Genomic DNA, 25,565 nt, shown 5'->3' with positions numbered 1-25,565 from the left:
CTGGCTGGTGGGAGGCTTCTGCCGTGGCTAGTTACCACCCTACCGACAAAGATGTACCGCCAAGCGATTTAGCGTTCCGGTACGATGTCGTTTAGAAACCGAAAGGAGTGTGGATTTCATCCTACTCCTAACAAGTTAGCCCACTTCCGTCTTAGATTGCTTCATCACTTACCATCAAGTGATATTGTAGTCAAGAGCTAACTTGTAAAGAATAAAAAAAAATGTTTTATATTTTATAAACATTATCAAAAGCCAATTTGTAAGCGCCTGCTCTTCTATGGTCCACAGTAGAGGGATCTGAGCTTTGACCTACCATTGGTTGACAAGATTAAGGTTAGGTTTTTTTTTTAATATTCGACTGTTACTGGATTGACGGCTTAACGATAACTCCGAGATATGGAGTATTCTTGGAAAGTACTACGGAGAGTTCGAAAGTGCCTGAAATCTTTGAAAATTAAGTGCTTGAAGACAAAAGTCTTCGAACAGTGCGAGTTGCCAGTGATGATTGGCGACTGACAGGGCACATAGTTCGTAGAGCCGATTGACGTTGGGGTCCCAAGTCCCAAGGGTGCTGGAATGTCGACCCCGCACCAGAAAGCGCAGTGTTGGTCGACCCCCAAGCGAGGTGGACTGAGGACATCAAGCGAGTCGGAGCGATTCGCTGGATGCAGGCGGCTCAGGATGTTTGGAAGTCCTTACAAAAGGCCTATGTCCTGCAGTGGACGTCCATCGGTTGATACGATCATGATGATGATAATGATGATGATTAAAATTAAAAATAAATCATTACTCTCTTCAATTTAGTTTTTTACATATTATATAAAGACTGTCCGGGGACTTTAAAATTTTTAACTTGAAAGTTTGACAATGGTGTTTCTAAAGGCACAGTTTGGACAATGTTTTAAGAAATTTCTATTATAATTCCAGTTACTGGAATTATTACAACAACCCCTAAAATTGCCCAATTCCATTTCAAAGAATAACAACATAATATAAAAGGAATTCATACAATCCCTTTGCTTAAATTATCGAACATCAAACCCTTTGATAATGTACAAAAGAAACGTCAAATAGCGAGAGGGTTTACCTAAAGATCCAAGATATTTACACGGTTTTTGTGACAGAGTTGATAAAAACTAATTTTGAATATGTACTGTTGTATTAAGAGAAATGTATGTGTAAAAGTGAAACAGTCTATTGTTATTTGTTTCTATGTACGGAACAGCCGCTGTGAGCCCTGCATTCCGTAAAGTGCTGCGCTGTGACATCGTTCGTTTCCATGGCAACTTCGTTGTTAATGAAGAAACAGTACATTTTAATTTTAGCATACTATGGACATAAGAGCCGTGATAGCCCAGTGGATATGACCTCTGCCTCCGATTCCGGAGGGTGTGGGTTCGAATCCTGACCTGTTTCACTTGTGTGCATTTAAGAAATTAAATATCACATTGCGTGTGTGAAGTCTGCCAATCCGCATTGGGCTATCGTGGTGGACTAATGACCTAACCCCTCTCATTCTGAGAGGAGACTCTTGCTCAGCAGTGAGCCGAATATAACTTGATAATATCATCATCAACATAACAAAAAAATCAAATTAATAAGAAAAGTGTGTAAAATAACAGAATCAAACCCTAGATTCTTTCTAGATAACAATCTTATCATGAAAAACCTACCCTAGTATTTTTTTGTGCAAAATTGATTACAAAAAGAGCTTTTTCTCATAAAATAACACCGCCTCTCCTGCCGCGAAACATTGCTGTGCGGTCGGAAGGGTTGCTGGTTTAATTGAGGCCTAAATGAGGCACATTAGACTTAATATTTACGCCTCAGGCTATCAGGGTAGCACATGACATACCGATCATGCATTAATTTGCTTTGAGTTTCAGAGAAGACGCCCTTATAGAGGGTTTCCCTATTCAAAAATATGTTTGCATCTAAGATGTATAAAGGCTTTATTTACGCGTCTTAGTGATATCCGTTCTACATTAAAATAAACGTCTTCGTCAGAGTTCGATTTAAATCACAAACAAGTGAGAGGCCGGCTGAGAGCCGTCCCGACTCCCGTCCCGGGCCAACAAACGAGTTACGTCCCGGAAATTGAATCGAAAGCCTCTAAAATAATACCGCGATGCCTCAAAGCCTCCCAAATATTACTTACTTGTAGCCTTTATTGGACGGTTTTTGTGAGGAAAATGTTTTATAAACGATATCTTAACATGATAAATGGTTGTTGTTTATTGCTCGACTGCGGCGAACGGAGGGAGGGGTTGTGTGTTTGATTGAACTATATTTACGTTGACTTTAGAAACTTTGTGTTCTTTAATTTGCAGCCGAAATCACTAAATTATAACTTGGTAAATTATGATAATACTAATTCCCAAGTTTTGTCAAACCCAGACAAGTCCAGCTGCCGCCTGGCAGCTTTAATTTCTTAAAATGACAAACACAAGTGAAAAGTTGGAGGTACATGCCCCGGACCCACACCCTCCGGAATCGGAGGAAGAGGTCATATCTACTGGGCTACCACGGCTCCTTTATAGATAGACCGAATAAAAACTAATCTGTTTTATTAACTATAAAAGCTCCTACATTCAAACTAGATAACCGTATAGTATCGTATCTACATGATAGCTGACCTCTGCATGTATAGGGGACGTGTTAAAACATAATATAAGGCGGTGTACAGGAATTGAATGTGAAACCTCAGTCACGAACTTTGTCCAATGGGCCGCGTGCCCTCCGCTCCGTGCTAATAAAAACCGGTTCCGAGCACTTTTATACCACACGATGTTTTCAATGTCTCATACAAATCTGTGCAGACCTAGGTTCAATGTAAACACATAAGGTATTGTTACACATGCTCTAAAATAGCATGCCATTAAGTATGCATACGAGCATGCTTATCATCAGTTTACATTTACTAGCAATAAGTATGCTATTTTTAAGTATGCTCCTTAATAAGCATGCTCAAAGCAAACATTCCTGTTACACATGCTAATTTATATATATTTTTTTCCTGTTCTTCTGACAACGAAGAGTTTCATAGTGCTGCCAGTAGTTTATCGTTCAATAGTGATAGTTCTACAGGTGCGCTGGATGCCAAACTGAAATCTCTCCTAGTAAATAATTCTCACTGTCTCAATTTTGCACACATTAACGCACAGAGTATTCCGGCACATTTTTCTGATCTTCTCGCATCTTTTAGTGACGTTCAGGTGGATGGAATTCTGATCTCTGAATCCTGGCTAAAACCTTCCCTTCCTACTTCTCTATACACCCTTCCAGGTTTTACACTAATTCGCAATGACAGAAACTGCAAACGCGGAGGAGGTGTATGCATGTACCTCAAAGATAACATCACTTTTACCGTGATCACTCAGTCGCCTAGTACTTACTCGGGGAACTTTGAGTACCTATTTATAGAAATTTCCTCTCATCATACCAAAGTTCTTCTTGGGGTTGTCTACAGTCCTTCTATGAATGTTAATTACTTTAATGAGTTCGATAATATACTCGACGATTTGAGCCCTTCCTATGAACACATAATTATCATGGGAGACTTAAATACTTGTTTATTGAAAAATGACCACCGATCTCTACAATTGAAGTCTACTATATCTTCAATGAACCTGAAAATTCTACCTCTTTCTGCTACTCATTTTTCCCCGCATTGCACTCCATCTCTACTGGACCTCATTGTTGTTTCCAAACCTGATAAAGTTCTTGTCCACGGTCAATTAACAGCTCCATTTTCTTACCATGACCTCCTTTTTTTAAGTTATAATTTATCATTACCTAGACGTAAAAGTAAGATTATTCTGCGACGGAATTACAAGGGGATTGATCTTGCCTCTTTTAATGATGATGTATCAAAACTCGACTGGTCACCTTTGTACAGTGCATCGTCTGTAGATGACAAGGTTGGAATACTTAGCTCGACTCTTATACGATTATTTGACTCACATGCACCTATTAAACGTATAAGAGTCAAACATTTTCCGGCCCCTTGGCTTACTCCGACAATTAAAAAGCTCATGGCTAAAAGAAACAAAGCAAAAGGTCTTTGTAAAAAGTATCCCAGCGATGACAATGTAGCTGCCTATAAGAGATTGCGAAATCGCTGCAATAGGATGTGCAGAGATGCGAAGCGCCGTTATATTTTTTCCCTTATCAAAGAATCCTCATCTTCACAATCCTGGAGGTTTTTCAATTCTCAAGGAATTGGGAAATCATCTGTTCCCTGCAAACTTTCTGTAGACATTAACTCCCTAAATAAACACTTTTCCTCCCCTCCAATCAAAATCCCTTCCTCAACTAAATCCCAAACTCTTCAAAATTTGGTTAGTGTCATTCACAATTGCGATGACTTCATCTTTCAGGATATCACAGTTGATGAAGTTAAAAAAGCAATCCGCAACATCTCCACAAAAGCCGTTGGGTGTGATGGCATAAGCCGAGACATGCTTAGCCTCATCTGTGAGGCTATAGCACCAATTATCAGCCATGTGCTAAATTTTTCCCTGACCTCTAAATGTTTTCCTACCGCGTGGAAGCTAGCCCATGTTATCCCTTTACCTAAAATATCTAACCCTTCCTCTTTCTCGGACTATCGACCTATTTCTATATTGCCCATTATCTCAAAAATCTTAGAAAATGCCGTTTTTAGACAACTCTCCTTCTTCCTTTGTCACAATAATCTTTTGAGTTCATACCAGTCTGGTTTTCGTCCAATGCACAGCACCACCACCGCACTTCTCAAGGTCACCGAGGACATTCGCATTGCTATGGATAACAAGAATCTGACTGTACTCATTCTTCTTGATTTTAGCAATGCGTTCAACTCGGTGGATTTTGATGTTCTCCTCGGCATTCTCCACTCTTTAAACCTTTCACCGCCTGTAATTGAATGGTTCAGGTCGTATCTTTTTGGCCGACGGCAGAGAGTCAGCTTTGATGAAACTCTTTCTGAGTGGGCAGACATCTCGGCTGGCGTACCCCAAGGTGGAGTCCTGTCTCCTCTCTTATTCTCCATTTTTATAAATCAAATCACCAAAGTAATATCCTCTCACTATCACCTCTATGCAGACGACTTGCAACTATATAGGCATGCTTCTGTCACGGATCTTGTTTCGGCAGTGGATATTGTTAATGTGGATTTGGAAAATGTCAAGAAATGGGCTGATGCACATGGCCTACTTGTAAATCCTGGAAAGTCGCAGGCCATGATTGTAGGAGGTCGACAATTACGGAGTCGTATTCATTTTAAAAATTTATCTCCTATAGTATATGACGGCACACCAATACCCTTGTCAAATACAGCAAAAAATCTTGGGCTGAAAATTGACTGTAACTTATCGTGGTCTGGCCACATAAATGAGGTTAGTAGGCGGATCCATTTTTCGCTTCATTCCCTTAAGCGTTTCCAAAATTTTCTTCCTTTACGTACTAAAATCTTACTTGCCCAATCCCTTCTCCTTCCTATTCTTGACTACGCTGACGTTTGTTATTTAGATGCGACAGAGGAGCTACTCGACAAACTCGATCGACTTCAGAATTTGTGCATCCGATTTATATACGGATTGCGCAAATTCGACCGTATTTCTTATTTCCGTAATAAATTGAAGTGGCTCCCTATTCGTCATCGCCGGAATATCCATATACTCACGACGCTGTTCAAAATCTTAAACACCTCTTCTCCTTCCTACTTGCGGGAGCTCTTCCGCGAATCCCCACGCCGTCTCAGACCGGTGCGTTCGTGTGTAAAATTAAAATCTCTATCTGTGCCTCCCTATAACACTGTTTTTTGTGCTAAATCTTTTTCAGTTATCGCAGCGCGTCTGTGGAACTCACTACCTGATACCATTTTCAAAAAAAACCCATCTGTTGATACCTTCAAACATCGACTTCGTGAACACTATCTTTCTTTATCATCATAGATATATTATATGTATGTATGTATATATGTATTTATTTAGTTATTATTTTTATATAGTATTGATATGTACTGTTATAATTTATATATTTATTTCAATTTATTTATTAGTGTTATTTTTAATGTATTTAATATTATTTACTTTTATTATTTATGTATTAAGTATAATATGTTTTCTCACTTTTTTTCTGTTGTACCTATCCATTTCTTTTGTTTAAAATCTCTCCCACTGCCAAGGGTCACTGGCAGAGATCTCTTATAGAGATAAGTGTTTCCTTGTTCACTGTTTTTCTTTTTTACTTTTGTGTGTTACTATTATTGGTACAAAATAAATAAATAAATAAATAAATAAATATATCGCTCTCTGTCTATAGTATCGTGTTAGACAGGGAGATATGAAGGTAAAGAGAATACAGAATAGCAATGCTGATCGACTAGCATACTCAATAAGCAAACCTGTTCAGACGCGCTAAAAGCACTCTCAATTCCAACCGCGCAGCAAGTAGCATGCTCATAAATGGCACGACTGTTGATTGTTGTGCAAGCATGCTCGAAATAAGCATGCTCATTATTAGCAATGTTGCAATACATACGCTAATAAGTAGCAACTGCTCAATAGTAGCATGCTTTCGTGCTTGAAATGAGCATATGTACAGTAGCTTTATATTATAAAGCTAAAGAGTTAGTTTGTTTGAACGCGCTAATCTCAGGAACTACTAGTCCGATTTAAGAACTTCTTTCAGTTTTAGATATCCCATTTATCGAGGCTATAGGCTATATATAATCCCCGTATTCACACGGGAACGGGAACCACGCGGGTAAAACCGCGCGTCTTCAGCAAGTTGATTATACAAAGATCGGTATGGATATCGTGTCGTATCCGTACTAAAATCGTATCGTCGGCGAAAAGCGAACTCTCACTCAATTTGCCCGATCAAAGCTTATAACTACAACCCGTTTATGTGCGCAGCGATATATCTGCGCACTTTGTGAAAATATCTGCACAGAAATTAACATTTTGCTCTGTATCGCTAATACAGCGAAAATATACCTAACTACTATATACAGAGCCTCGATAGCTCAGCGGTAAGAGCGGTTGGACTTATCACCGAGGAGTGGTGATTCGATCCTTGCCCGTTGATCTGTTGTGGTACCCACTCCTAATACAGTCCTTCCCGACTAGTTGGTGGGGAATGAGAATATTGGTCATATTTATAAATATGGCAAATATATAATATGTTACTTACGAGTACTTCGTTTGGAATCTATATTATTCCGGTACGAAGACGTGTAGAAACCGAAAGGGGTGTGGATTTTCATCCTCCTTCTTACAAGTTCCGCTTCCATCTTTGATTGCATCATCACTTACCACCATCAGGTAATCTTGTAGAGAATTATCTGGTGGGAGGCTTTGGCCGTGGCTAGTTACCACCCTACCGACAAAGACGTATCGCCAAGCGATTTAGCGTTCTGGTACGATGTCGTGTAGAAACCGAAAAAGGGGGTGTGTATTTTCATCCTCCTCCTAACAAGTTAGCCTTTTTCCATCTTAGACTGCATCATCACTTACCATCGGGTGAGATTGTAGTCAAAGGCTAACTTGTAGAGAATATAAAAAAACTCCGTAAACATACAAACATAGATCCATAATAGCACCTCCATTTTTAAACCGATTAAAAAATAAAGATAATACAGAAGGTCAATTAAAATAACGTATGGGCTGTTAGCGCCTCAGATTTTACTTTTTAATTAGGTAGGAAGTTGTTGATATTGCGACGAAATATAATAATGTTTATGTTAAGTCGATTGGTGTGAAGCGAAAGTTGGCGATACCATCGCTGAGTCACCGCCCGCCACTGGACGACCCACCGACGGCTTATCTGAGCCGTATCGATATACAGGGCTCAACACAAATAATAAAAAAAGTGTGTGTCTCAGCTCTTTTAGCAGACTCAGAAGTGATCACAAAAATAAGAAAACTATTGTCGAACAAAGGTCAGGATTCACAACATTTACCAGGACAACTTAATTAACAAATCAAACTGTAACCAAAATAAGACCAAGAATGGCAGAGAATGACCTTGAGTGAAGTCATGCACTTGTGAACGTTGTGTTTAGGGTTAAAGGCGCCTTTGACAGATATCTAACGCTCCCCTTTTCCACTCAAGTCACTCTCCCCGCCATAGTAAGTAAACCATAAAGAATTACACAACAAGAGATGTGGACGGCTCGAACGCCACGAGGACACTATAGCCGTCCGTAACGCAAGTCGTTGCAACGCGGCGATAACAGCTCTGACGCACGAATGGAGTTTACTCTTTCAGATCGACTGTCTAAATAGGTGTATGTTGTCCCGCAGCTATGTACGTCTACGTACAAAACTACGCCTGTAAAGTGAAAGGTGCGCAACCGAGAAGCAGCAGGCAGCGGCGTGCGCCCCCTTTAACAGCGTGCACATGCGTGTGTGTGCTAGGGCGCGCCCATACGCATGTGCACGCTGTTGGCGGGTGAAAGGTGCGCAGAATAGGTTGCGCATAAAACGTAACGCTGTCATTCGTAAACGTAACGCATAGGCCTCTTGCATGGACCTCCAATCACAATGATCTCGAGCTGCCAGCATCCTCAGTCCACCTAGTGGGGGGTCGACCAACTTTCCGGTGCGGGGTCGCCATTCCAGCATCTTGGGACCCCAACGTCCATCGGCTCTTCGAACTATGTGGCCTGCCCATTGCCACTTTAGCTTCGCGGCTCGCTGAGCTATGTCAGTGACTTTGGTTCGTCTGCGGATCTCCTCAGTCCTGATTCGATCGCGCAGAAAAATTCCAAGCATAGCTCGCTCCATCGCCCGCTGAAATATATTGGTTGTTAATGATGACTATTTCATCAAACCCATATATTACCGGATTCGGAACACCATGTATATATCTTATACGTACTCGTCATTAGTCAGTCGATCTCACGCCGTGGGAGACGACCCGCGGTCGGAAGCTGCGAGGATTTCACATAAATCTTGCGTACACTTATTAAAACGCTCATTTCTTTAAATATGGCCAATAAAACTTTATTGCATTGTGAGTAGATGCTTTATTTCAACCATTTCTGTTTCTCTAATAAGCTTTATTGATAGAAACGTCGTTAACACTTCTGCAGTACGTTTCTAATCTTAATAATTAAAGTGTGAATGCTATTTCGGCATCTGTGTTTCCTGTTAACGATCATTAATTAAATATTTCAAGGTAAATATATCATTTCAACTTATGACTTCCATTGCTTTCAAAAGAGCAAGAATCTACTTGAGCAAGAGCAAGAATCTACTATCTATCATCTATAATCACTATCTGTAAAGAGGAAAGATTTTTTTTGTATTTTTTTTCTTTACAAGTTAGCCCTTGATTACAATCTCATGGTAAGTGATGATGCAGTCTAAGATGGAAGCGGGCTAAGTTGTTAGGAGAAGGATGAAAATCCACACTCCTTTCGGTTTCTACAAAATGTTTCTGTTTGAATAGGCTCTTAAATTGCTGAACCGATTTCAAAAAATCTTTCTCTATTCGAACGCTACACTATCAGCAAGTCACAAAGTTAGAAGTCATATTCGTTTAATAAGACGTCGTTAACTACAGTGGTGGTTTAACAGTGAGAGGTCTGCAAGTTCTTTATAACATATAGCTGACTCAATAATTTTATTTTTCAAAAGTACCTGATGAGCCGATTTTGCTGGAATTGCATTGTTTTCTCAGTTTTAAAGCTAGATTTATTGACTGACGATAGAATTCTTCGAACAGTGCGTGTTGCCAGAGATGACTTAGGAAACTGACTCTTGGTCGCTAACTTTGGGCCTCTTATAAAGGCTCTAAGTCACTCAGCGTGCGATGGAACGAGCTATGCTTCTAGTATCTCTGTGTAATCGAATCAGAAATGAGAAGATCTGCAGAATAATCAAAGCTACTTAGTTCAACAAATCATCAAAGCGGAAGTGCCAATGGGCGGGGCATATAGTTTGAAGAGTCGATGGACGTCGGGGTCTCAAGCTGCTGGACCCCGTACAGGAAAGCACAGTGATGACCGATAGCCCACTAGGTGAAGATAACAAACGGGTTGTCAGTAGCCGTTGAACGGAGATGGCTTAAAACCGTAACCGCAAGTCCCTAAGAAATACCTTGCTTTAACCGACTTCGAAAAGGGAGGAGGTTCTACGTTCGGCTGTATTTATGTTTTTTTTATGTATGTCCAGCGATATTTTCCTCATTTATAGAGCGATTATAAAAATTATTTTTTGTTTAGAAAGGTTTAAAATTAAAGCCGTTTCTGAAATAACCACAGAAGTTTTGTTCTTTAAACGGCTTGACTTAAAACATGACACTGGATTGGCACCGCCTTCAAACTGATCAGAAGGTAGCACATAGGTAAGATGTTGTTTTTTGCTTTTTAGATTAGTTCATTTTTGAGTTGGAAGTCGGTTGTATTTTTTTATTATTAATTTTTTTTCTTTTGCCTTTAGATCAAAACAGAAATGCGTGGCATTACATTGTGTTACCTGCCACTGTAACTATTCTCTCTCCTTTTCTCTTACTTACCTCTCTTTTCATCATTATTTTGCTGAGTAGGTATTTGTCCGCACTATGCTTTCACTATATTTTGTTTTCACTATCCAGGATAAGGGTTTGAAGTCCACGTCACTATTAACTCCTTGTAACGTGGAGGTCAGGTCAATCGAAAATAGCATGTCTTGTATCAGCAGGCTTATATCCAGCAGTGGACGTCCATTGGCTGATAATGTTGATGATGATGATACCTGTAGTGTTAGTGTATATATACACCGGTAGTGGGAGAAGGCGGGGCAGTCTGTCGCTGGCATCGAGAGGAGGCGGACGTGTGCTGCTGGCCATTATAGTGTAGTGGTGAGTCGGTGACATACTGCTATTACTGTAAGGACACAATACCTAACCTCTTATTTTGTTCTTCTTCGTCGTTACCCTCTTGACATAGAGGTCGTGGTCTTCATTTAGGGGTGACAATCCTTACGATCCGTCGGCATTCTTTTCTTAGTGTAGCTCTCCTAGCACCACGAAGAGCGGTTTTCATTCCACACACTTTTTTAGGTCAGTTAAAAGCCTTAACAGAGTTCTATGTGTAGTTTAGGTATCATAAAAGTACAAACAAGTAAACGCACGCATAGTAAAAAAGCGATGAAAACAAACAAACCGTAGCGTTGAGTCACCGAACACGATAGCGCGGCGATGTATGAGTAATTGCGCCTGAGTCATGTGTTGTCATGCGCTTGATGCTGTTAGGCTAAAGGTTAGGGTTCCTAGTCTAACATTACATATTTTTAAATTTTTTAGAGGTTCTGTACATCATAAGGAAAACAACCAAACGTACAAAAACATCTTATATACAAAATTCTCGTGTCACAATTCTAATACTCCTCCGAAACGTCTTGACCGATTCATATGAATTTTTATATGCACTAGCGGATGCCCGCGACATCGTCCGTGTGGAATTTACTTATTCACAAATCCCTCGGGAACCATGGATTTTTTCGGTTTAAAAAGTAGCCTATGTGTTAATCCAGACTATAATCTATATCTACCTCAAATTTCAGGTGATTCGGTTCAGTAGCCGAGGCGTGAAAGAGTAACAAACATTCATACCATCAAAATCATCAGGTTTTCGCAAATCTTGTGAATCCAAGGATTTTTTCGGGATAAAAAGTATATATGAAATATAATAGCCTATGTGTTAATCCAGAGTAAAATCTATTTCCATTCCAAATTTCAGCCAAGGTTCAATAGTTGCGGCGTTAAAGAGTAACAAACATCCAATTATATATCCAAACATGCATACAAACTTACGCGTTTATAATAATTTAGTAGGATATAAAATGTAGGTCTGAGAATCGAGGTAGGGGGTAAGTAGGATAGAGGTGGGATAGGTGTAGGTGTAGGGTAGGGGTAGGGTACGAGCCTACTCCTATAAGGGTAGAGAAATAGAACAATATCTTATAATCCCGACTGAAAACTCAAACACAAGACCTCATGGAGTACAGCTAACCAGGCTAACAATTAGATCGATGAGGCAGTTTGAAACACAATATTCAAAGAAAAATAAATAATAGGTAATGAAACTTATTCCGACAATCACAACTTTTCCCATTGGCAGTCGAAACGTTGCCTGCTACGAGCATTAACATGTTATTACCTTTAGAGTAGTTTACTATTAAAACTAAATAATTATTAATAATAATTCAGAACGAAATTCCGTGATGTTTTTAAAAGTACAGTTTTTAAAAGTACAAAGTATGTCAGCCCATGAACCTACTATAGAGTGTGGAGTTTGGATCATAGTGGCTTAAAATAAGATATTGATAAAGATCTAGCCTGTATAATTATGTTAATTTGTAAAGCTCATCTTCTAGGTGCAATATACATACTTCAATGTAGTATAGGTAAATTGGTTCAGCGATTAAATGAAAAAATTCATACTATTTCAAGTAATAAGCTAAGTAATTCATAAAATGCAAAGAGAAGGACGAAATAAACAAAGCACGGTGGTGTAGTAATGTAAATGTCAGGTAATGTCAGGAACACCAGCGCCTTGGGATCAAAAGGGGCTTTTTAGCCGGTGGGAGTCTGGCGTTATCCGGTTCAGGTTATCCATAAAGCTTTTTTTCCTCCTGTAAAAAATAAAAAAATAAGTGGGCATAGTTTACCTATTTTTGATATATCAGGTTATTATGATGTAATAAGTTAAGTCGAAAAAAGTTAAGCAGGCACTACAACCATTCCACTATTAGTTTATATAAAATATTAGTAAGATATCATTAGATGTTGTTTACTCGATAAATTGCCTTACAGGATTATTTTTGTCGCCAAAATCATTTCCATCTCTAATATTAATAACATCTCTTTGACATCAAGCGACTTGTTATCAACAAAATCTACCATAGAAGTACCAAATACCAACCGTAGCTCCTTTATCAGTGGATCCGTAGAAGTAGAGTCGCACGCGATCACATCTCTGTTTCTACTTTTATCTTAATTAAAAATCTCGAACGTGCCTCTCTATGGTACGAGTATGTTGGTTGCTATTATATGAGGTGAATTTGTTTAGCTATTCACAAACTTTGGAAGACCACCCAGGCGAAGTGGATAATGGAAAATGAGGTTCTATTCCCCGCTGGGGTCCAGTTACACGCTAATGTAGTTTCGTGGGTTTTTCAAGAAATTTCAACGGAAAGATTTCGAATAATGTTAACCTTCCCTGAATAATAAATACACCGAAGAGAGTGCGGTGCGTGTGCGTTGCCTGTGTACACAGAGTTGCGGTGCGTGTGCGTTGCCTGTGTACACAGAGTTGCGGTGCGTGTGCGGTGCGTGTGCGGTGCGTGTGCGGTGCGTGTGCGGTGCGTGTGCGGTGCGTGTGCGGTGCGTGTGCGGTGCGCGTGCGGTGCGCGTGCGGTGCCTGTGTACACAGTTGCGGTGCGTATGCGGTGCCTGTGAACACAGAGTTGCGGTGCGTGTGCGGCGTCATCTACACGACGCCTTACAGTTACTATTCGTACAAAGAAAGCAGGTAGAATTCTTTTCTTGAGCTTTAAGTCCAAACTTAACGCGAAAAGCAATAAAAACTCTTTTAATTTATTCATCTTTGAAGTGTATGACTACCGACATTTTTTATGCAAATGCCGGAATATTTACGACCCGAGAGTAACCGGGGGCAGACCGGGTGCTTGACGGATAGCAAAATATTATAAACTTAAGGGATTACTAAAATACCTTCATTATAAAAAAACTGTAATTAAACCATTAAAACTTTAGTTTCTGTAAATTTTTAGATTCTGTAAGCTTCTTTTTAAAATGTAACATATAAGTGTGTTGCTTTCATCATGTTTAATATTTCTACATCATTATCATCATCATCATCAGCTGTTATACGTCCACAGCTGGACATAGGCCTCTTGCATGGACTTACAAGAACAACGGTCTCGAGCCGCCAGCATCCAGCAGCTCCCTGCAAACCGCTCGATATCCTCGGTTCACCTAGTAGGGGGTCGACACATCGCTTTTCGGTGCGGGGTCACCAATCTAGCAACTTGGATCCATCATGGTTCACATACAGAACCATATTCTGTACAAATTACGCGTGGCGATGATTAGGTGCAAGCAGGTAAGGCAGTCAGGTTCATTTATTTTTTTAAATTATTTACTTATCACTATTTTGGTCTTTATCAAATGACAAAATGTCATTTACCTATTGTGTTATCCCCCAGTAAGCACCGGATGACATTTATACATAATTATAATCTCAATTTCGTGTATGTCAACTAGATTATGTCAAAGATGGTGAAATAGCTTGCAACAGGCTAATTATTTTTTTTTATACTGTACAAGTTAGCCCTTGACTACAATCTCACCTGATGGTAAGTGATGATGCAATCTAAAATGTCAGCGGGCTAACTTGTTAGGAGAAGGATGAAATCCAAACTCCTTTCGGTTTCTACACGACATCGTAACGGAACGCTAAATCGCTTGGCGGTACGTCTTTGTCTTTTTTTAGTAACTAGCCACGGCTGATGCCTCCCACCAGCCAGACCTGGACCAATTAAGAAAACCTCAATCGGCCCAGCCGGAGATCGAACCCAGGACCTCCGTCTTGTAAGTCCACTGCGCAACGGAGGCCTAGAATTCACTATTTTTTATGTATATACCTACTGGTGGATATCATACAGTATGTAAATGACATTTTGTCAATAGATTTGATGTTTATTTTAATAGGTTGATAATAAAGACCAAAATAGTGAATAGGCCATCAGGGCCGAACCGGTCCGAGCGACAGGACCGGATGTATATTTCTGAATAACACTAATTTATGAATTACGATCACCCTGTAATAAAAGGCTCGAATTGAAACGGGGTTTTTTACATTGCGTTTGTTTCGTTTATTGCCCACACCTGTGAAACGTTATAAAACGCATTGTTTTATTCTAGCATAGAAAATAATTAGATTTATTTACCTTGAGTACCTACCCGAGATAACATTGTCAATATTTTTATTATTAACTAGCAGACCCTCGCGGTTTTACCTGATTCCCATTCCTGTGGGAATTCGCGTATAAAATATAGCCTCACTCGCTGATAATGTAGCCTAAGTAAACTAATAAACAAAAGTCGAATCTTATGTCTTTATTCATATTAGTTTAGTAGGGTAAGGTTCGGCGTAAGGCGTGAATAAATCAATAACCAAATCTAAACAATACACACATCACAACTTAGCCCCAAAGTAAGCGTATAGCCTGTGTTAGGTACTAAGGTAGATGATTTTATTATATTTATATACCTCGTCGTCATCAACCCATATTCGGCTCACTGCTGAGCTCGAGTCTCCTCTCAGAATGAGAGGGGTAAGGCCAATAGTCCACCACGCTGGCCCAATGCGGATTGGCAGACTTCACACACGCAGAGAATTAAGAAAATTCTCTGGTATGCAGGTTTCCTCACGATGTTTTCCTTCACCGTTTGAGCCACGTGATATTTAATTTCTTAAAATGCACACAACTGAAAAGTTGGAGGTGCATGCCCCGGACCGGATTCGAACCCACACCTTCCGGAATCGGAGGCAGAGGTCATATCCACTGGGCTATCACGGCCCATGCTCAAATATTTTTCCAGTTGTGAAAATCGATAGTGGATGCAGAAAGCAGTGTCACTATTCACTACCCACTGCACTACGAGGCCAAAGGAATAGAGAGTCCACCTGTATTTTCGCATGTTACAAGTTTGTACTATAACATCTCCTGCGTAGTTAGTTAGTCCTGAAATGAAATTCAGTCAACGAAGGACAGTATTATGACAAGACTACGTAGGTACACAGCGAGACGTGGTTTTAATTAATTTATAGCTCACACAAATGTGTCCCGCTTGTCAATTCAACTTCCAACTACTAGTCGTGACCCATTAAAGACATAAACTTGTCCCAATTCTGACCCACTCCGAGATAAGGACGCCATTAGAATAATATGTTGCGTGAATAACAAAAAACGCTCGCGCGACTCGCATCTGTGCATTAATTTATTCCCATTCTATGTGACGTCACTTGAACATGGTTTTTTTGTGTTTTTTATGTCATTCGTTCATGTGGAAGGGATTGTAAATCTGACCGCCCGGTTGTAGGGGGTTGATTGGCGTGGTCTAGTTTCGTCATATTTGATTTGGTCAATAATGTAGGAACTGGTTTTTGAGGTAGTCATGAAAAGTAGTTTTAGGACTTAATATTTTGCTCAACTCTATTATGAAGTTAAATATATAATTTTAATGGTAGTGTATATGACTAATGAAAATGGAATTTAGGATTTAAGTATGCTTGTTACACAACGCTAATAACACTTAATTGCGATGTAACTTGAATATGATATCTTATAATAACTTGGAATTTGTAATTTCATCATTATCAAATTTTACTCAGGATCTCTCAACACACAACTAGGTACGTTAATCTGCATACTGCAATGAAAAACATATATACTTACGAGCAGATTTTTTTTACCCTGTTATACAATAAAACTTTTTCTTGTTTTCAATTCAATTATTACAGATTGATCCACTTTGCAAGCTATTAAGGTTAGTATCAAAGTAACGAAGAAAACTATAAAAGTGCACTTTGTTGTTCTGTTGTCTATTTTAAAAATTATCTCAATGCCGAACCTGAAACACACCAACATTGTTTAGATACATTCAATAATTCTTAACTTATCATGTAAAAACGAATCTTAACTCGACATAATAAAGTTAAAATTTAAACAAATTTATTACAAAACTATGCTGTATTTCTTACTTCAACTCCTCACACTGTGTTATGTTAGTAATAAGGTTGAAAATATGAAATTTTTATTGTAAATATAATGTGGTGTTATGAATGATTTTTGAGAACTAGTTCCCTTGATGTCTGCCCCATAATTGTCCCTTATACTCCATAATGCTCGACGTGATTCTTTTTTATAATAGCCTGCTGTTTTGACCCTTTACTGGAACATAATAGTTTATAAGTAGCAGGTACGATATACAGAAAAAAAATTCAAGAACTTTTTGACTTCCAAAACTGGAATAATAAAATGGTTTTTAAAATAAAAGAAATGAAATCTTTAATATTTGGTAACAAAACTTTTTACGCGTCGAATCAAAAAACAATGGTAATGTATGCAGATATCAGTGGCGAAGAGTTCATGCAGGCCGATTCCCGTCGGGTTACCTCTAAAAATCCATGCATATTCATTGTTGTACTGTATCTATACGGTTTCTCATATGTTTTGATGTATGAGAAATCGTAGTATGTAGCACACTATATGAATTTCCTCTTCTTTGGGACGGCTTACCTTTATCTAAACTCCATTCTTCGCGACTGGCAGGTATCATTAATATTTTTCATAATTATTAGCTGAATTAGTTTTAACGGCTTACTGCCTCCTTGAGTCAGGGCTCCATCCTTAAAGGAGAGAGGATATTGAGCTCAGATTCACCACGCGGCTCCAATGTGGGTTGGCTGGCTTAAGGTGATAATATTGCTTTAACGACAGTCGATAACTATCCAGATCTTAAAGACTATCTGACACCGCGCGGTTTTACCCGCGTGGTTCCTGTTTCCGTAAGGGTACGGAGATGATAAATAGCCTATAGCCTTCCTCGATAAATGGGCTATCTATATCTGAAAGAATTTTTTAAAGCGGACTAATATTTCCTGACATTATCGCGTTCAAGTAAGCAAACAAACAAACCAACAAACGAACTCTTCAGCTTTATAATATTAGTTTAGATAATGACCGGGACCGACGGCATTACGTTTTCTCCGCGGCACCGGGGTGAAGCATTACCAACGTCCCAACTCCGGGTAAAGAATATAATTGAAATTTTCTCAGTATCTCATATCCCCTTATAAGGTCCCTTTGTGTATATTATAAAGATCGAAAACTTCTCATTGACTGATACAGAATTCGAATCCAGGTCGCGATCCAACAAAGAGTGACCACTACACCAACGAGGTAGCTTTATAAAAACCAAGACACAAATATTAAGCTGTAGAACGTGCTCGTATAACCACATACAACACAAGTCGAGCTTCGAACGATGTCATCTGGCACTTGAGAGTGTAATTATGAAACAGGTGTCCAAACTGAGCGGATCGTCTCAGCTATTTAGCCTGTGTATTATAGAGCCTTCGCAATTAGTTTAATTGGCCCGTCCGTAAGGCCGCCTTTACACTAACGAGATATTTGTTGACTCTGAAGGTTAACAAGCATTTGTTTTCCCACTCAAAGGACGATTTGACTCAGTTATTAATTAATCCCCAACTGCTTTGCACAGTTAGGGCAGTAATTTGACTATAAAGGCCGTAGGTTCGTGTAATATAATTAAATTAATGTTTACTGGAGATACACAATATAATGTAAGTGAAGAGGTAAATGGGAAAATCGTAGGAATTACATGTAGCTCTCATTTCATTGTCATTAATTTGCTGCTTGGATTTTAGTTTTTAACTTCCGACGCAAAAAAAGGGGTGATACGAGTGTAAGTTTGAAGTGTTTGTCTGTCTGTCAGTCTGTCTGTGCTCCCGAACGGAGGAAGCAATTTCAATTTAGTTTTTTTAATATTAAAGTTTAATTATGTGCGAGTGTTCTTAGACATGTTTGATGAAAATCGTTTGAGCCGTTTAAAAGTTGTGAGGGTGAAAGTGGGGAACCGAATGTCTGCAAATGTGTTCAAGTGGGGTCTCAAATGAAAGCGCACTGAAAGAGAATACTGATGACTTGATCGAGAGTGTAACTAATAATTTCAGACCTTCGTGGGTTTTCAAAATTTTCATTTTTATATTGCATAAAGTAGAAAGCGTTTTATTCAATAAAGTTATGTAAATGCGAGCAAGTAAGGTGAAGGTTAAGCAAGCGTGTTTGAGTGATTAATTCGATTGAAAAGATTTGGTAAGTTCTTAGTTGCCTTTGCCTGTATAACATAACCTTAGTTGCCTTTGCCTGCATAACATGACTTGACTTAGTACCGACTGATGGACGATGCCACTTTCGCCCAATAACCAACAATCACTTGAGGACAGGCAAAGTACGAAACCAGAATGAAAAAAACAATTCATTAAAAAATATAACAGTTTTATAAAAACCAACATTAAACTCAAAAACATCACCCATTCGTCAGATCCGTTAAAAATGTTAGCTCCTCTGACAGGGGTCATATTTTTTCCAGCTTTTCCGGGAAACAGCGATACATTACACCCTGGAAGTGTGCCAGCTTGCTATCTGATCAGCTGATCACTGGATTGAGATATATTCCTCTAATCTTTCATACAGCAACGGTTCACTTCACTGCACATTATGAGATTTTTATAATGTGCAATTTATTGGCCAAACTTTATTGATGTACATATTATTATGAGGACATTAATTATTAATATTACATTAATATAAAAAGAGCTGTGATAGCCCAGTGTATATGACCTCTGCCTCCGATTCCGGAGGGTGTGGATTCGAATCCGGTCCGGGGCATGCACCTCCAACTTTTCAGTTGTGTGCATTTTAAGAAAAATTAATATCACGTGTCTCAATCGGTGAAGGAAAACATCGTGAGGAAACCTGCATACCAGAGAATTATCTTAATTCTCTGCGTGTGTGAAGTCTGCCAATCCGCATTGGGCCAGCGTGGTGGACTATTGGCCTAACCCTTCTCATTCTGAGAGGAGACTCGAGCTCAGCAGTGAGCCGAATATGGGTTGATGACGAATTACATTAGTAAGACAGTTATCCTCCTCAATAGATATACACAATAACCTCAATAGCTCAACGGTTAGAGCGGTCGGACTCATCACCAAGGAGTGGTGGTTCGATCCCCGCCCCGTTGAACTATTGTCGTACCCACTCCTAATACAGTATTTTCCGATTAGTTGGAGAGAAGTGGGAATATTGGTCATTTATAAAAGATATGGCAAATATTTTTTCCCTTTACCGTTTAAGACACGTGATTTTAATTTCTTAAAAACACAGAACAGACATCGCTAAAAGCTGACGCTAAAAAGCACATAACTGAAAAGTTGAAGGTGGAAAAGGAAAAGGTGTCCCTAGTGGATTTGAACCTACACCCAACAAGTCGAAGACAGAGGTCATATCCACTGGGCTATCACGTCTCTCTGAAATTATGGTGGTAATGTTAAACTCCTTTACGATCACAGATGTTAAAAATAATAATTAGAGCCGACGGCTTAGTGGCATAAAACCAAGGTACAATAAAATAATCCTGAGTTCGATCCCGAGTAACATTAGATAAACATTTTTGCCTCCTTTTTTTGTTTTTCTCAATTGGTTTCATCAACTTTACCACCACCACTACCACCAAAGGTTACCACCCTACCGGCAAAGACGTACCGCCAAGCGATTTAGCGTTCCGGTGCGATGCCGTGTAGAAACCGAAAGGAGTGTGGATTGAAAGTTAGCTTCCATCTTAGATTTCATCATTACTTACCATCAGGTGAGATTGTAATCAAGGGCTAACCTGTAGAGAATAAAAAAAAAATTGCAAGCACTAAGTTTGAGTAATGTCAGTTTGTATTCACCCTTAAATAACCCGAACTGAGTCTGCAAAACTGATGGCGGCGCATTTAGCCAGCATTAATTACGCCTTACAAATGGACTGACTAATAACAATAGAACGCTGTATTGGCAGTGTACCATTCGTTTAGACTACTCGTAGATGTCCGAAAACCGGTCGAAATTCAACCATAAGTAACTGAATTTTTATGATCATAATGATACTGAAACCCACTTATTTTTGAAGTTGAAAAAAAAAATTTAAGTTTTTATGTTTACTAAACTTTACATTGAAATGTTGACAATGGTAGTATTAAGTAAAGTCATTAATAGAAAGTATTATTTTTATCTTTAATGGAATTTCTTAAAAACAGACGTTATTTAAAACATGCTTGTGAAAAATAATCTTATAAAATAGAATACCTAATAGAATAATATGAAAAATTAAATGCAACTCGTTGTAAGTGCGAAATAATATACTTTTTAAAAGAGTTAAGAGAAAAAGAATGTAGGTGAATTTGAACAAATTTCAACTTTATCGCTATCTAATTAGTTCAACCATTGCATTGCATTAGCATCTTTATTTGCAAAAATAAAATAATTTATTTGCAGATTGGTTTACCATCACAATTAGCTGAAAAAAATACTGTCGAATTGATAGTAAACAAAAGCACGGAAAACATAATTATAAAGCTAAAAAAATTACGCAACTAGAGTCGTGGCTCCCACGAACCTACTCAGACATCGATACTCACCTTTGTAGTAGAGAGCGAAGCACATTCGTTCTTCTCAACATGCTTTGGCGTATTTTCGAATGATACCTAGGATCTGGAGGCACTGAGGCACACGCCATGTTTTTTATACGCGTTCATAAATTTAACATGGGTCCAGGGGTCCCATGACTAAAGTTAACGGTTAAGAATAGATGGTCGGTGAAATTATCGAAATCGTCGTTGACATCAGGCACTCCAGGCTAAATACCTATGCTGACAAAGTACATATTGCAGGACGTGTTTCTCGCCTTGCGAAAAGTCATTATCACAAATAGATTCACTTTTTAAACGAGTATTTCATCTGCCTATGTATTTCATCTATACTAATATTATAAAGAGGTAAAGTTTGTAAGTTTGTAAGTTTGTCACATTTTTTAAATGGGGTAATCTTCGGAACTACTGGTCCGATTTCAAAAATTCTTTCACCAGTAGAATGCTACATTATCGGGGAGTGCTATAGGCTATATTTTATATTAGTATGATATATATTCGCCGAATGAACACAGTTTTTGTCATACAGGTCGGACCGAAAATCCTCTTAAGCAGACTTATTCGCATGCGCTGCCTTAACCATTGTGTAAAATTGAAATTAATGTATGGAGGCTTTATGTATCTTTAAAAGTTCTACAAAAAAGTCCGCGACACCATATATCTATCTTCTATATATTAGCAGATATAGTACCTTTTGTGTTTTAAAAATTATTAATTTTATATACTTAGGTTTGCGTCATTATTTATGCTACTTAACTTAAATCCTTATGAAAATAAATTATTTAATAATCACAAGGATATTATGGAGATATAATTTGCCCTTTATAGTATGTTAATTAGTTAAATAGTTTCGGAGATAATACAAAATTTCTAAAAGACGCAGAAATTCCGATACATAACGCCCCGCGCTTTCAATTACGTAGTTCCCGTTCCTGTGTGAATATGGGAATCAAACATAGCCTATGACACTCGCAAATAACGTAGCTTTCTATTGGTAAAACAATCTTTCAAATTGGTCCAGTAGATCCAAAGATTATAATTTTAGCATAGAAGTCTCTATTTTCCTTTGTCATCGCACCACGCTCATAGGGCTGGACCGATTTTGCTAAGGGTAGGGGTAAGGTAGGGAAGGTATAGGGTAGGGTAGGGTAGGGTAGGGTACAGGTAGGGTAGGGGTTGTGTAAGGGTAGGGTAGCGGTAGGGTGGGGTAGGGCAGGGTAGGGGAGTGTATGCCTAGGTTAGAGGTAGGGCCTACCCCTATCCTAGGGGTAGGGAAAGGGAAGATTACGGGTAGGGTAGGGTACAGGTAGGGTAGGGGTAGGATACAGTTAGGGTACGGGTAGGGTAGAAGTAGGGTAGAGGTAGGAGATCGATACCGAAGCCTATTTTCTATTTTTTGTCTGTCTGTTAGCCTTTTTTTTGAACTACAGAATGAATTCAAATGATACTTAAAACGATTTGAGACCATAATACGTAGAAGGATAATAGGATACTTTTTGTCGCGAAAACAAAATCAGAAATGGGTGAAGTAGGGGTAGAAAGTTTGTACGGAAAGTCCTTAATTTTTCTAGGTACATTTGTAAATGTAAAATGATAAGTGGAATATTTATTAGATATAAGTTATAAAACTTGCAAAATAGAATGTGAAATAGGGGTTGAAAGTTGACATCGATTTTTACGCGGACGAAGTCGCGGGCGTCCGCTAGTCAAGAATAAAAAATAAGAAAGATAGAAAAGGTTATACGCACTGGAACTAGTCATCATAGCAGCCGTAGTGAATAGTCTGTGGCATTTCTAGACCATTATTTCAGACTTAAAAGACCACAGCCCAGCGATAATCCGTCAGCCGGCAGATGTCTTACCATTGACATCGATAGATAAAATAAACTCAATTAAACTCTCTTGCTAGTTAAAGTGAACAGTTAAATACCATTTTATATAAAAAAATAAGTTTAAGTCTAATAAGGCTGCGTCCACGAATGATTCCGATTTATTGATTAAACTTATTTTTTAATTGAATTTTTGTATCGATTTTTATAACTGTTGATTTATTATAATTTCAATTAAATATTAGGGCATATATACCATTGAGCAGTCTTAGCCGAGCTTTTTCCGAATTTCAGATCCCGTGTTTTTTAAGATTTTATTGCATAATATGATAAATGCCGTAAAGTCTCATTATCTGGTGCAGTAAAGACGATCTGTATATATTATTTCTTTTCAATATAAGGTATTTATTAGTATATTTTGATATGTATTTTATTCAATATTGTAGGTATTTGTGTAATATTGTTTATGTATTAGGATGTAAATTATTTGTATGTATGTGTATTACTAATACTATGGTTATTTTTGTTTTACGCCACCTGCTGATGTCCTTAAGTTTTCCTAAACCGAAGGTTGCCTGGAAGAAATCGCTACTTAGCGATAAGGCCGCCTTTTGTATGCTGATCTCTTCCTAATTTGTTTTTTATTTCACTTGTTTTTGTCTTTGTGGTGTGCAAATAAAGTATATTTATCTTTATAAGCGACGTAGTGTTATAATAATAAATCCTTTTATTTTCAAAATTCAAAATTAATTTATTTTAAGTAGGCTCAGTTTACAAGCACTTCTGACACGTCAGTTGACTATTTGTAAATATTCTACCACCGGTTCGGAAGGCTGGTTCTGCTGAGAAGAAATTGAGATTGCAATACTTACCCCCATTCGCACGAGCTTTTTTTAGCGGACGTTAAAAAAGCGTTTAAATAGAACAAATGCATTCCCAAGTATATGTTCACACGACAGCGTTTTAAAAACGCGACGCTTCTTTTCGAGCAGTTTGTGTTGCAGTTTCAATTAATTTTCATTTAACTTCATACTATATTTGAACGCTTTTGTACCGCTCGTTAAAAAAACGCTCGTGCGAATGGGGGTAAATATTACGCAAGTGGCAATGTGACAGTGAGTTGCGTACCCCGATAAGTATCTGATGCAATTCCTTCACCACCTGCCCCGGCCGATAGAAATGCAAATATTCCCGTCAACCTTGGCAACACTTTTACTTTATAATTGTACCTAACCATTTACCTCGTTAGCTGGTTTATATGTAGGCAATTAGGTCGTGGGTTCGAGTCTTTGCAAGGTATTTTAACTAGTCGTAAAATGGGGGTGTAAAAATAATATTTGTCTTCGTAACTCGAGCAGATGCAGAGCAGATCATTATTAACACACTAACGTACGCCCGCGACATCGTCTGCGTGAAATTCAGTTTTTCACAAATCCCGTGGGAACCGTGGATTTTTCCGGGATGAAAAGTGTTAATCAAGAGTGAAATCTATTTCCGTTCAAAATTTTAGCCAAATAACTTCAGTAGTAACGGCGTTAAAGAGTAACAAACATCCATACAAACTTTCGAGTTTAGTAGGATTTATATAAAAAAATTTGGGAAGTCTAGCCATCGCAGGCTAGTCCATTACAACACCCAACACCCTCTTTTTTACGTCTAGTAGTTCGTCGAACCTTAAACGTTCATAAGAATACAGGAAGTTTCTCATTAAAAGCAAAGTAATGACACTCAGCGAGTTGTCACAGTTTTATATCTCACGAAGGTAGGCTTATAGGCTTTCACCGCTAAAAGTGGAATTAAAAAAGGCTCAAAAAAGGCCGTCAGCTCGCGTGATCGCGCCACCTGCTATCAGAAAGAACGCGAGCTTTAATTACGGCCCAGTTTTATTGCCACGAATTTGTCTAAATGTTTATTGCCCTGCTGAGACCTGGATTAATAGGGCTACATGTTTTGTTCTATGTTTACCGCCATACTTATGTTCTGTTTTGTTTCAAATACTTTATGTTGTCTGTTTATGCAAATGTATACCTTCACAGTACAAAAACTGTGTGTTTTATGAATGTGCTTGTCCCTATAATTTATTTTTAAAAGATTGTCAATATTTATTAAATTATAATTAATATTCTCATCCTCATGTTAGGAGTAGGTAAAACTACCGTAGTAACTATAGTATGCGCATTATCATCTGAGTCGTCCGGTCATAAAAGTCAAAAAAGATAGGAATGTGCAGCGCGCCTACCTGCGCACCCTAATTATCGATAAACGGCTACCTGCGCACGTGCTAATGATGAGTCAATAATGATTTGGACGATTCTGATTGGTCGGTTTCTAATGTAATTGCATTGCGTATTTTTTTTGCTATAAATGTGTTTACTGCAATTAAATAAATACATTCATGTGTTACTCGTTGCGCACTATGGATACTAATATATAATAAATTTGGCAGAAGACGAAGATTC

This window comes from Bicyclus anynana, chromosome 20 (assembly GCF_947172395.1).
Source record: "Bicyclus anynana chromosome 20, ilBicAnyn1.1, whole genome shotgun sequence".
Taxonomy (NCBI): domain Eukaryota; kingdom Metazoa; phylum Arthropoda; class Insecta; order Lepidoptera; family Nymphalidae; genus Bicyclus; species Bicyclus anynana.
Note: the sequence above shows the minus strand (reverse complement) of the source record.